Source organism: Rhinopithecus roxellana, unplaced genomic scaffold (assembly GCF_007565055.1).
Source record: "Rhinopithecus roxellana isolate Shanxi Qingling unplaced genomic scaffold, ASM756505v1 contig2759, whole genome shotgun sequence".
NCBI lineage: Eukaryota > Metazoa > Chordata > Mammalia > Primates > Cercopithecidae > Rhinopithecus > Rhinopithecus roxellana.
In genome coordinates this window covers 21,521-33,686 of record NW_022142226.1, presented here as the reverse complement: position 1 = coordinate 33,686, position 12,166 = coordinate 21,521, and the positions used below count along the sequence as shown (strand labels likewise).

The 12,166-nt window shown below is 53.2% G+C and overlaps 1 pseudogene across 1 annotated transcript in view; it reads right to left on the bottom strand.

Annotated features, from left to right (window-relative positions):
• Positions 1-487: 487 nt before the first annotated feature.
• The window catches only part of LOC115895815, a 29,240-nt pseudogene continuing 17,561 nt past the window's right edge, over positions 488-12,166 (bottom strand). The window contains exons 3-6 of the transcript XR_004055916.1: positions 10,245-10,395; positions 3,237-3,316; positions 1,904-2,053; positions 488-951 (exon numbers count right to left, since the gene is read on the bottom strand). The product of XR_004055916.1 is annotated as a transmembrane and coiled-coil domain-containing protein 3-like (transcript). The remainder of the gene's footprint in view (positions 952-1,903; positions 2,054-3,236; positions 3,317-10,244; positions 10,396-12,166) is intronic.

Sequence of the window (12,166 nt, the reverse complement as noted above, 5' to 3'; positions counted from 1 at the left end):
CGCCTTTTACTAAAAAAAAAAAAAAAAAAAAAAAAAAGAAAACATAGGCTTTAAGAATCAAAAGTAAGCTTCCAAGCTCACTGCCAGGATTACAACTTCACATTACAGAAATGTTTAATAACAAATATTTGACCAACAGATTATAATTCTGAAGTTGTACTTTTTTTTTTTTTTTTTTGAGACGGAGTCTTGCTGTGTCGCCCAGGTTGGAGTGCAGTGGTGCGAACTCAGCTCACTGTAAGCTCCGCCTCCCGGGTTCACGCCATTCTCCTGCCTCAGCCGCCGGAGTAGCTGGGACTACAGGCACCCGCCACCATGCCTGGCTAATTTTTATATTTTTCGTAGAGACGGGGTTTCACCATGTTAGCCAGGATGGTCTCGATCTCCTGATCTCGTGATTCGCCCACCTCAGACTCCCAAAGTGCTGGGATTACAGGCGTGAGCCACCGCGCCCAGCAGTGCACATTTTAAATGCCTTTTAATTTTGCTTCTTTACTAAAAAAACTACGAACTGATGAACTCACAATAGAAAATTAATAATAATTAATTTCAGGAAAAAAAAAGGCACATCCAGGCAACACATTCAAGGCGATTGGTAAAATGCAGCGTCCCGGGTCTACTGCACATAATCAACTGACTGCAAATAAACTACTCTGGAAAATTCTAAAATAGGACAAGAATATTCTGTAAAAGCCAGGATAACATGATTGCACCGACACTTTGCTAGAGAGCTGTTCTGTTGCCAAGGTGCGAGCTTCCCAGAAGCAGCAGCTGTTGGCCATTTAAGTGCACACTCCCCACAGACGCTTCCCTTCCAAGGTCCATCATCTCCGTACATCAGAGGCTGGACCGTCTCTCTGGTCTGGGCACACACCTCATGATTGCAGCTCTCCACAGCACCGGGGCGAGTAAGAGGCTGAGCGTGGTCACACTCAGTATAAGGAGGTACACCTGCAACAACAAAGTGCAGAGCGGGTCACAGACACTGTCAGGACTCGCACCTGCAATAGGAAAGCACAGGGCTGGTCTCACTGAGCTCGGAGGGACGCCTGCAAAGCTAGAGTCCTGAGGCTGAGCGCAGTCACGCTGAGTGCTGGGAGGGATGGCTGCACGGGTGGGTGGGTGGGGGGTGGAAGCTGAGCGCAGTCACGCTGAGTGCTGGGAGGGATGCCTGCACATCATAAATTCACTACTATCTCTTTAAAGCACATCGAAGTACAGCCAGAAGTTGAGGACACTGGAATGCAGGAGGGGCTGTGATTTGAAGATCAATGTTGCACGGTTAGTCCTGATGGGCCACAGGGTAACAGCTTTAGCCTGTGTTTGCCTGAAGGCCAACCCCGGGCCACAGTACAAGTGAGCCTGCCCCACAGCTTCCCCGACCCTGGGGATGCGGCCTTGGGTCAGGCCTCAGGTGGAGCTTCCTGTAAGCAATTCTATTTTTCAGCAATTACTTCCACTGCACTTAACACCTGGACTTCTACCCGCCTCACCCTTACAAAATGCAGGAGACAAGCCCGTTAATCTGAATGCCCAGGGCCATCCCAGTGTCCACAGGAACTTCCACCCAGCTCTCAGGGCACTCTGGTATTTCAGTTTCTTGGGTGCTACTTATGTGCACACTGGCAGTTCAGCTTTAAAAAGTCAGTTTTCTTTCAGAAGAAATATCTGACTGACAATTAGAATTGTTGTAAAAAGTTAATGCAACAGTTCAAGCAGTACTAACTGCACCTTTCCTCTGAAAATGTCACATGCTGGATGAGCAGAGAGCAGCCAGGTCTCTGTGTGCCCACCTGGAGGAAGACCTTGCCCCCAGGCTGCCAGCTGCCTTCGCCACACCTGCCTCAAACCCAGAGTGCAGCCCGTGCTGCCCAAGAAGCGCTTCGTGGGGGAAGCCACTCACCTCCCGAGAGATGACGCCCGCTCTTCGTGCCCGGCTCCCCAGGACAAAGGAAAACTCGCTGACCTGGGCAAGCCCCGCGGAGACGATCCACTTGATGTATTGGCTGCTCCTCGGCAGAATGAGAGACAGGACCAGCACCGCCAGGAGAAACTGCAAGAGAGGTTCATCATGCCACCGCTGAAGACCGAACCCGCACAGAGTTAAACACACAAAACAGAGAACCCGGACAAACCACAGGGACGCTGCGATGGTGTCCGAATAACACACCAAGCAGGGAAATGCACAGAAGCACTCCAAATACCCGAGGGCACCAGACACACGCAAACCATCTTAAATAATCCGCACAGAACAAAAAGGCAACATGAAGGGTTTAGGTTGATTAGCAGAAAATAAGCCTTGCCCGTGACCCCCCACCCCCGCCCCAACCAAACTAGATTAATAGCATTAAGCATGGGGTACTCAAGGTGGAAATTTTTTTCATACAGAGAGATGTGTGTCTCTGGGCTAAGCAGCTAAAAGCTGGTGGGGTGGCCCAGCGATCATCATAGATTCTGGCTCCTTAAAATGGAAATGATCTAAGTCACTGTTTATGAGGCAGAAAGCCACTGGTTGCTGACTATGTCACCACACCTTCAGTTCAATGTGGACACAGGCAGCTCGATGACTAGCAGTCCTGCAGGACAGACAAAGTGCCTACACCATTCTCAGGTCTTTTTTTTTTTTTTTGAGACGGAGTCTCGCTCTGTCGCCCAGGCTGGAGTGCAGTGGCCGGATCTCAGCTCACGGCAAGCTCCGCCTCCCGGGTTTACACCATTCTCCTGCCTCAGCCTCCCGAGTAGCTGGGACTACAGGCGCCCGCCACCTTGCCAGGCTAGTTTTTTGTATTTTTAGTAGAGACGGGGTTTCACCGTGTTAGCCAGGATGGTCTCGATTTCCTGACCTCGTGATCCGCCCGTCTCGGCCTCCCAAAGTGCTGGGATTACAGGCTTGAGCCACCGCGCCCGGCCTTTCAGGTCTTTAAAAAGCACATCTGCATCTGTCAGAAGAGGACAGGTCGGACTGCGGCCAAGGCCCATTCTGAGGGTCCCAAAAGGTAGTTCCCCCTTTTAAACACCCTCAATTCTGAAACAATCGATCACAAGGACAAACCCAGACCACCCAGCCTAATCTACATCTGCCTCCCCCGGGGTCCAGTGGCCCAGTGGGCCTCCTCCGAGACAAGGGACAGGGCGGCTCTGCAGACTTGATGTGGGCCCCGCTGGAAACTAGGGCCACAGGGAGGGCTGTGCTGGGCCTGCAAACTGCGAGGGGTGCGGACCCTTCCAGCCCATACCTTCATGACCACCACTGACAAGGTGAGGAACACCAGCACTGTGAGCTCGTATACCACAAATGTGGGGAACACGTGGAGCCCTGTTGGGAACAGGACAGACATGTTACGACCACAGGACAGCCTCCCCCAGTGCACACAATTTCTCACAACTTTAGTGTGTCACTTGCTTCAATACAGGAATTGAAATCCTAAATCCTCCCAAGCACACTTGTGAAAGCAGCAGCAAATGCTAAACAGCCATCCCTTTCCTGAGTGAACCGGGGAAAAGTCTGCCCCAGGGTGACCTGTCTGATGTGGTGGGATCCCAGCTCCACTCCCTGCAATGGGCCTCAACTGCAGAGAACACAGCAAAGCACAGAGAGGCAGCACTCGGTCTGGCGCTCCTTGATATTCCAGCTGAGGTGCAGATGATCCCGGAGCCTAGCAGCCCCACAGTGCCCAGGAGTGCCCAGGAGTGCCACACTCACAGGACGTCTGTGGTCAGTGTTCCTTTCCCTGCTTTATTTGGCTCACACATTTTGAAAAACAATGGGAAACGCTGTCTCTACGTATTTCTTCTCTCTGCTCTCAGGGCTCTCTGAAACCGTGTGGCTGCCCACTGGGCTGTCCTGCTGAGTGACGCAGATGGGGCCGGTGGTGCTGGGGCTGGGCTCAGCTCTCCAGTCACACCCTGGGGCTGCCCGGCGATGCACGTCTGCCCTCGGAGGAACCCGGAAGCCCAGAGGCCTCCTCTTCATTGGAGGGACCCAGACACCAGGGTTAAGTGCATGGAACAGACCCATGACCTTTCTGCCGTTCACAAACCACTGTCTCTACCTGACCCAGAAACACAAATGTAAACATTTGCCTTTTTCCTCTTGCCCCAACCCAGGTTCTCTTGTGCTTGAGGGCTGCCTTCTCCAGCCGCCCAGTCTTCTAGCCATGGCCCCTCCTCCTGGGTCTGGGTCTCAGAGCTGCCCCCTCCATGCCCATTCTCAGTGCCCCATGGCCCCTCCTACCCTGGCCACCAGTCTGGCCCCACCATGTCCCCCTCATCAGCCCCAGCCCCATGATGGCCTGGGGTCCACCTCCCTCTCTCCCCAGCTGTCAGCCGAGCCCCGGCCCTAGTCCTGCATCCCCCAGGATGTCTGTGCCTCTGCCCTGCTGCAATGCCCAGTCCAGGCCGCCTGTGGCCACATCGGTGTCTAGGAAGTCACTACCGTCACGGCCCCACGTCCACGCCGCACGATTCAGACAAGCTCACAACAGTGTGTGCCACAGGGGATGCTCCTACCCCTCCCCAAAGGGGGCCTCACATCACAGCCACACAGGTACCGAGGGCTCCCTACCCTGGGCGTACCAGGCTGTGTTTCCTCCCTGCTGCTGCCCTGAGGAAAGCCTCGCCTTCATCTCCAGCCCCACTGGCTTCCTTCCTGCTCGGGAATGTCCTGTTCCAGAGACTCCAGGCTTCCTTCCCACCTCCTACCTCTGGACTTTTCCACGAGCCTCTCTTCCTCCCCAGCACGCCCTGAGCCTCCACCTCTGCACCTGGCGCATCCCTCACCCTGGTCAGTCACAGATGACCCGGAGGCTCCTGTGCTCTCAGCTGAGCTGGGCGGCCGTGTCCCTGTATCTGCCCCCACCCCACCCTGGGCTACAAGCTCCTTTGAGGCAAGGCTGCCCTGGGGACATGGCTCACTCACCCCTGCCTGAGCTCAGAGCTCCTGGCCCGTGGTTGGAGGGGGAGTGGGAGGCAGTGAGCCAATAATTATGGAGCTGAATGCATTCCAGTCAGTCCCCAAAACAGCAATGAAAGTGAGAGATAGGAACCTCCCTTCACTTTCTTTAATGAGCTATGCTGACTTTCTATGTAGGGTCATTTATTCTTAAAACAAATATCAAACCTATACTTGGTATAGCATAATGAGAAACTGTGTGAGTTCTGGGCTCAAGTCCTGGGTTCCCAGAGCCCACCGGCCCCACAGCGCCCAGAAGCACCACAGTCACTAGCTGTGGACCCAGGTTGATGTTTCATTCTGTGTGTGCCTCAGTTTCCTCATCTGTGAATGTGGATTTGGAGGCGAAGTCAATGAATATGCCATCTGAGGCGTGTGCCCAGCCCAGGGCTGTGCTAAGGATGCTGCCTGCACAGGCACCAGGCCATGGTATGAAGGTGAGCGAGGCTGGCGGGGTGCACACCTGCGTCCACCAGGGAGGGACACCCAACGACAAGGCAGCTCCCAGCGCTGTCCCAGAGCCAGTGGTGCCTGCTTCTGAATGCGGGGAACATGAGGAGAAGAGGATGAAATCCTTGCTGAAAATTTCACAGAAGAACACACCAAATGACTGACATTGTTGGTAAAGCTGTAAGTGACTAGGAATTAGGGTGCTGGGCAGGCGTCTTCCACAAAGGCCAAGATGGAAAACCTGCTGTGGACTGAGTGTCCTGCAAACTCCTATGTTCAGGCTCCAGCCCCAGTGTGGCTGTATCTGGAGACAGGGTCTGCAGGAGCTACTCAAGGCAAAATGAGGCCATAAGCGTGAGAACCTAATCTCTCTGCACAGGCCATGGTGGCTGAGCCACAGAGATGACACAGCCTGGAGGCAACATCTGTGGAGCAGGCATGGCCCTCGCCAGACACCTGGATCTTGGACTTCCAGCCCCCACAACTGTGAGAGATAAGTATCTACTATTTGAGCCGCCCAGTCTGGAGGATTTTGTTGATGGCCCGAGCTAATAAGTAGCACAACAGCGGCCACTGATAAAGAGTAAATGAGCAAGTGTGACTGTTTCCATAAGCTGCATTTATAAAGGCAGGTGGTGAGCAGGCCTTGGGCCGCGGTTGGCCGAACCCTCATCTAGTGGGAAGAGCACTGCTCTGAAACCTGGGCCAGGGCCACACTGCCACGCGCCGTCCACAAGACCCCGACCTTGCTCTGTGACGCCTTCTGGACCATCCTTCGGCACAGAAGCCCTTCCTCACTTGGGACCTAAAGATTGCCCTTCTCCTTTCATACCCTCCAGATGCAGCCTCAACTCAGAAGCACAGCCTGGGCCTCACCCGGCGGGCACGAGCCTCAGGGCTGGAACCCGAGAGCGAGGCCTGCTGGCCTGCAGGTGGCTGTGGCTGACCTGCAGCGGAGTCTCTAAGGCTGCACAGGGCAGGCAGCCCAGACACATCTACTGGAGCTGGGAGTTCCACCCGGGCTTCTGCCACCCTGAAGTGGACATCAGGTCCCACGCATAGAGGCAAAGCTGCTGTCTGAAGTGGGCAGATGCCGTCTATGTGCTGCCTGGACTCCGGAACAAAATAAGGTCCTGTCCAAGTTAGAGAAAAAAGTGAGCTATAAACAAGTTTCTCAGATGGCAGAAAAATTAACTTGAATTCCCTGATATACTTAGTACAAAAAACTAGAGCAAAAACACGTAGAATTATGTGAATTGAAAGGGTTCTCAATACAAAAGAACTCTAGTTTGAAGATAATTGCAAGTATGTCTGTGTAAATAATATATTTATGAAATTTTAAGATTTTAACAAGAGCAGCTCTCAAAATGCATGTGCAACAAAGCCCTGGCTGACAAGACACCGGGTCACGGCCAGGGCAGCCTGGGGCTGAGGCAACACGGGAAAAATCAGGTCAGACCTGATCCATGTTATTAGTCCTCGTCTAAAGAAGTGAAAGAAAGATCAGGAAATCAGTTTATTTAGCTTGCTGAGGAGGCGTCCGTCACCAGGAGTAAGGGCAGGGGGCAGGGGGAGGAAGTGGGGGTCACGGACAGGGAGGGTGGGGGGCAGGGGGAGGAGGTAGGGTTCACGGACAGAGGGAGTGTGGGGGCAGGGGGAGGAGGTGGGGGTCATGCACACAGTGGGGGCAGGGGGAGGAGGTGGGGGTCACGGACAGGGAGGTGGGGGGCAGGGGGAGGAGGTGGTCACAAAGAGGAAGGGTGAGGGTAGGGGAGGAAGTAGGGGTCACGGACAAAGCGGACAGAGGGGGGCGGGGGGCGCGGTAGGGAGGCAGGGGTCATGGACAGAGGGCAGGTGGGGGGCAGGGGGAGGAGGTGGGGGTCACGCACAGAGGGAGGGCAGGGGGAGGGGGAGGAGGTGGGGGTCATGCACAGAGGGAGGGCGGGGGGCAGGGGGAGGAGGGGGGGTCACGCACAGAGGGTGGGTGGGGGGCAGGGGAGGAGGGGGGGGTCATGCACAGAGTGGGGGCAGGGGGGGGGGAGGGTGGGGGTCACGACAGAGGGAGGGCAGGGGGCAGGGGGGGAGGTGGGGGTCACACAGAGGAGGGAGGGGGGGAGGGGGGCGGGGGGGGGGGGGGGCTGGGGGGGGGGTGGGGGGGGGGGGGGGGGGGGGGGGGCGGGGGGGGGGAGTTTTGGGGGGGGGGGGTGTGCGGTGGAGGGGGAGGAGGTGGGGGTCACGCACAGAGGGAGGGAGGGAGGGCAGGGGGCGGGGGGGGGGGAGGTAGGGATCACGCACAGAGTGAGGGAGGGAGAGGGGGAGGGGGGGGGGCGGGAGGGTAGGGCAGGGGGAGGAGGTGGGGGTCACGCACAGAGGGAGGGCAGGGGCAGGGGGAGGAGGTGGGGGGGTCACAACACAGTGGACAGGGGGAGGAGGGGGGAGGAGGTGGGGGTCACAGATGGAGGGAGGGCGGGGGAGGTGCAGAGCCAGGGGATCAAACTGCAGTGGAGAGGCTCTCCCGGGACACAGTGGCTCATAAGGCTGCACTGGGGTCAGGAGGTCACGGAGCCCCTGCTGAATGGTCCTATTTCACCTGCGACAAGGGCCCCAAGCCTCCCAACTCTGTGCTGCTTTCAGGACTGCCTCGGCTATTTATGGCCTTTGAATTTCCACATAAAATTCAGAATCAGCTTTTGAATTTTCAGTTTTGTTGAGGTTGTGCTGAGTCTGTGGCCCCTGTAAAGCACAGGGCATCTCAGACCCCGTGCCGAGTGAGTGGAGAGCTGCCAGGGACGTGTCCCGATGCCAGACCCTTTGTGATTCCATCCCTTTCAAGTCACTACTCTAGGGTGTTCCACAGACCCCAACAAAGGGCCCATCTCAGTATGCTCAATTTAAATTTTTTGTGTCAAAATTAGTATTTCCTCCAAATTTGCCACTGACATGTTAGTTTCCATGGCTGACCCTGAGCTCCCACGACTTGCCCTGTGTGGGCACCAGTGCCCCTGATGAGGGGGAATGAGAACACGCATTCTCCCCTGAAGGTGATCTGGCTGCTTTCAATGCCCACCGACAGCACACATCTCGGCAGCAATAAAGCACGGCGGTGACCAGCAATCGTGTGCATGGCAACGATCTTCCTCTTGCAGAATAAAGAGCCCGAGTAGCCAAAGCAACTCCAAGCAAAAGGAACAAAGCTGGAGGCAGCAGAGGCCACCTGACTCCAAACTCTAGCACAGACTACAGCAACCAGAACAGCACAGCACTGGCAGAAAACACACAGGCCATCAGGACAGGCAGAGGACCCAGAAATAAGGCCACACACCCACAGCCATCGGCTCTTCCATAAAGCCTATGATAACAAGCACCAGGAAAGGACTCCCCATTCAATAAACAGCGCTGGGATCGCTGGCCAGCCACACCAGAACATGGAAACCGGACCCCCTCCTAACACCACATACAAAATCAAGTCAAGGTGTAATAAAAACTTGAATGTAAAGCCGAACACTAAAATCCCTGTAAGAAAACCTCTGAACATCGGCCTTGGCAAAGGTTTCATGAAGAAGACTGCAAAAGCCATCGCAACAAAAACAAAAACTGACAAGTGAGATCAACTAAACTAAGGAGCTTCTGCCCAGCAAAGAAACGCTCAGCAGGGCAGACAACCTATGAATGGGAGAAAATACTTCCAAACTATGGATCTGACAAAGGTCTTGTATCTATAATCTGGCAGGAACTTAAACAAATCTGCAAGCAAAAAGCAAACAACCCCATTAGGAAACGAGGAAGGACAGGAACAGACCCTTTCGAAAGACATTCACACGGCCAACCCAACACGTATATGGAAACAATGCTCAACATCACTGGTCACTAGAGAGACACAAATCAAAACCACAATGAGATACCATCTCACACCAGTCAGAATGGTGATTCCAAAAAGTCAAAAGGCAACAGATGCTGGCGAGGTTGTGGAGAAATGGCAACACTTAGACAACCATTGGTAGGACTGTAAATTAGCTGCAATGGAAACCAGTCTGGAGATTTCTCAAATAACTGAAAACAGAATTACCATTGGACCCAGCAATCCCACTGCTGGGTCTGCACCCAAAGGAATATACATCCTTCTGCCATCAAGACACATGTACTCACATGTTCATCCCCACGCCTCTCACAACAGCAAAGACATGGAATCGGCCCAGACCGTGAATTCCAAGGATCCCACTGTCCATCAACAGTGGACCAGATGAAGAAAACGCGGCACAGACACGTCAGGGAATGTTACATAACCATAGCAGAAGGAAATCACATCCTTTGCAGCAACACGGATGCAGCTGGAGGCTATTCTCCGTGTGAATTAACCCAAGAACAGAACATCAGATACTACATGTTCTCACTTAAAAGTGGGAGCTCAACACCGAGTACCTGTGGACACAAAGACGAAGGCAAGAGACACTGGAGCCTATGCGAGGTGGAGGCTGGGAGGAGGAGGGTGAGGATTAAAAAACTACCGAGGGTCCTATGCTCATTACCTGGGTGACAAAACCATCTGCACACCAAAGCCCTGCTACACTCATTACACGTGTCACGAACTTACACAGGCACCCTGAGCCTAAAAGAAAAGTAGGACAGAAGAAACAGTATAATAAAATAAGATTTCTCTGCGCTGTATAAAGCAGAAAATAGTTTCTGGCTACTAGCAATCCAAACTGAAATATGCTGAATACACTTAATTTTTAAGATAACCATTTTTGCTATATAAAATAAATATATATGCACATAAACACATCACAGAACCACTCTGCATGTGTTTAACCCACACAATTATGATGTAAAGAAGGAAGATTACCTATTGAGGCGAAGAAAACAATGGCCAGGAAGTCACGGATGGGTTCAATGGAGGCGGCAATCTCCTCAGTGACCATGGGGCCCTGAGAGGAGACCAGCGCTCCGGCCAGGAAACAGCCCAGCTCCATGGAGACGTCCAGCAGCTCCGTGACCTAAGAGAGGCAGGACTGAGCTTTACACGAGACCCCACAGTGCACCAGGGTCACCCCCATCCCAAGGACACCCCGAGACCCAGCAGAGCCACCACAACAAAACACAGAAGCTGCGCAAATGGAGCGTGGTCCTGGGGCCTCTGCTGGGTCTCAGAGGTTGACATGTAGAGGCTGCTATTAGTTGAATTAACCTTCCTGGGAGAAAAAAATTATTTAAAAATATTTGAAACAAATATCCATACAGATTGCATTGAAATTTTTGAATGAGAGTATTTTTCAATTGTTTTAAATATTTGTGATACGTTTTCTTTACCTTGAATCAGAATAGCCTGGTGGTAGTGTTAGAAACGCATTCCCACTACTAGCCTCAAAGCAGAGAGAAAGCGACAGGGCGACAAGCAACAGCCCCGGGAGGGCACGAAGCCAGAGAGAAGCATCGACGTGTCTGCGGCAGCTGATCTGATAACCCAGATTCGTGGCCACGGCAGAGTGCTGGCTGGACAGCCACGACGCAGGAGCCTCATGGCAGGTCTGCGAAACGCAGGCTTCCAGCAGCCTTGTGGATGAGGCACGGCTGACGCCGGCCAACCTGAAAGATGATTTTTATCTTGAGAAAGTAAAATTGTAGACGATAGCAGCATTAGACGAAAAGAAAAGAAACTTGTAAAGAACTATGATTTTTAACGGCAACAAAAACATCACATCCTGAGGATTCAACCCAAAAGACCCGCACCTGACACTGCAAGACACAGACCCACGAAAGACGAAAGACTGAGATAACAGCACCACGGGCTCAGCACGGCAGAGCGGCGGATGTTCCCTCACCTGGCCGACAGACGCACGGGAACGCCAAGAGACTTGTGTGTGTGTGAAACTGACGGGTTGAATCTAAACACTCGAGTGGAATTTGGAAAGAGTACGAACAGAGCCAGGACGACCCTAGCACAGAACAAAGCTGGGCCCAACACAGAGATCAAGCTACGGTGCAGCTGAGGGCAGGTGGACACAGTCAGAGAGGCATGTGCACACACACACACACACATGCACACATACCACAGGTACACACACCACACACACCACATACAAAGCAGACACATACGAACACATACCACATGCATATACACCACCCGCACACCACACAAAGCACACATGTATGCACGCACACATGCCACACACATACACCACATGCCACATAAAGTACACACTCGTGCACGTACACATGCCACACCAAAGTACACACATGCATGCATACACAAACGCATACACATGTATACATGCCCACATAAGGCACATGCATGCATGCACACATACACAATCACATAAAGCATACCACATGCGTACACATGCCACACACACATACACATGCCACATAAAGTACACACTCATGCACGTACACATGCCACACCAAAGTACACACATGCATGCATACACAAACGCATACACATGTATACATGCCACACATAAGGCACATGCATGCATGCACACATACACAATCACATAAAGCATACCACATGCGTACACATGCCACAAAGCACACACACGCAGACCACGTACACACACCACAAAGCATACATGTACACACCACAAAGCACATACATGCATGCACACAGGTACACGTCATGCACAAAGCACACACACATGCACACGCACGCACAAACACGGCTACTTGGTTTTTGACAGAGTGACGCCATAGAAGGGGAGCAAGAGGTCTTTTCAACGCATGGCATTCAGAAACGCACGCGAATGAAGGAGTCCTCATCTACTCCCTCAC